This window comes from Arachis ipaensis, chromosome B10 (genome assembly GCF_000816755.2).
Source record: "Arachis ipaensis cultivar K30076 chromosome B10, Araip1.1, whole genome shotgun sequence".
Taxonomy (NCBI): Eukaryota; Viridiplantae; Streptophyta; class Magnoliopsida; order Fabales; family Fabaceae; genus Arachis; species Arachis ipaensis.
In genome coordinates, this window is record NC_029794.2 from 57036637 (window position 1) to 57038878 (window position 2242).

The following is a 2242-nucleotide window of genomic DNA, read 5'->3' on the forward strand; positions in this document are numbered from 1 at the left end:
GAGCGGATAATTTATACGCTTATTAGCATTGTTTTTAGTATGTTTTTAGTAGGATCTAGTTACTTTTAGGGATATTTTCATTAGTTTTTATGTTAAATTCATATTTCTGGACTTTACTATGAGTTTGTGTGTTTTTCTGTGATTTCAGGTATTTTCTGGCTGAAATTGAAGGACTTGAGCAAAAATCAGATTCAGAGGTTGAAGAAGGACTGCTGATGCTGTTGGATTTTGACCTCCCTACACTCAAAGTGGATTTTTTGGAGCTACAGAACTCAAAAAGGCGCGCTTCCAATTGCGTTGGAAAGTAGACATCCAGAGCTTTCCAGCAATGTATAATAGTCCATACTTTGGCCGAGTTTAGATGACGTAAAAGGGCGTTGAACGCCAGTTCTACGCTGCTGTCTGGAGTTAAACGCCAGAAACANNNTTCATGAAACATGTTGAATCCTATCTGGCTGTAAAGCCATACCCAAACTGCTTTGGGATTGGTCTTCAACTAATCACCTCAATAGAGCCATGCCCAATTCTTCTGGATAGGGTATGTCAGGCGTGTCATGTCTGAGTTACATACTAAAGCTTGGCTGGCTATTAAGCCATGCCTGACCCTTTTGATTGGAGCTTTAGACTAAAAAGTATAAGATTCCTGGAATTCATATTAAAAATTTTGGAATCCTTATTTTTCTCTTTTCTAAATAATTTTCGAAAAATATAAAATAAAAATCCAAAAAAATTAGAAAATCATAAAAATAAAAAATATTTTCATGTTTCTTGTTTGAGTCTTGAGTCATGTTATAAGTTTGGTGTCAATTGCATGTGCATCTTGCATTTTTTCGAAAATTCATGCATTCATAGTGTTCTTCATGATCTTCAAGTTGTTCTTGGTAAGTCTTCTTGTTTGATCTTTGCATTTGCATGTTTTGTGTCTTTTCTTATTTTTCATATGCATTCTTGAAATCTTAGTGTCTAAGCAATAAAGATTTCTAAGTTTGGTGTCTTGCATATTTTCCTTGCATTAAAATTTTTTTTTTCAAAAATGTGTTCTTGATGTTCATCATGATCTTCATAGTGTTCTTGGTGTTCATCTTGACATTCATAGCATTCTTGCATGCATTCATTGTTTTGATCCATAACTTTCATGCATTGCATCATTTTTCTTGTTTTTCTCTCTCATCATAAAAATTCAAAAAATCAAAAAATATCTTTCCCTTTTTCTCTCTTAAAATTTCGAAAATTAGATTTGACTTTTTCAAAAATTTTTAAAATCTAGTTGTTTTTATGAGTCAAATCAAATTTTCAATTTTAAAAAAAATCTTATCTTTTTCAAAATCTTTTTCAAAAATCAAATCTTTTTCAAATTTCTTAGTTATTTTCGAAAATTCCAAAAATATTTTTCAAAAATATTTTTCTTAATTTTACATCATAATTTTCGAAATAACAATAACAATTAATGTTTTGATTCAAAAATTTCAAGTTTGTTACTTGCTTGTTAAGAAAGATTCAAACTTTGAGTTCTAGAATCATATCTTGTGATTTCTTGTGAATCAAGTCATTAATTGTGATTTTAAAAATCAAACCTTTTTCAAAAACTAATTTCAATCATATCTTTTCAAAAATATCTTCTTATCTTATCTTTTTCAAAAAATTTGATTTCAAAATATCTTTTCTAACTTCCTAACTTCTTATCTTTTCAAAATTTGTTTCAACTAACTTTTTGTTTGTTTCTTATCTTTTTCAAAACTACCTAACTAACTCCCTCTCTCTAATTTTCGAAAGTATCTTCCTTCTTTTTCAAAAATTTCTTTTTAATTAACTAATTATTTTATTTTATTTTATTTTTGAATTTTCAGAAATTACTAACCTTTTTCAAAAACTAATTTCGAAAATCACTAACTCTTTTTCAAAAATAATTTTCGAAAATTCTCCTTCTCTCTCATCTCCTTCTATTTTATTTATTCATCTACTAACATCTCTCCCTCACTCCCCAAAAATCCGAACCCTCTCTCTCTCTCTGAGTTCAGTTTTTCTTTTTTTCTTTTCTTCTACTCACACAAGGACCTCTATACTGTGGTATAAAGGATCCCTATTATTATTATTATTATTATTTTTTATGTGCTCTCTTCTTTGTCATATGAGCAGGAGCAAGGACAAGAATATTCTTGTTGAAGCAGATCCAGAACCTGAAAGGACTCTGAAGAGGAAACTAAGAGAAGCTAAATTACAACAATCCAGAGATAACCTTTCA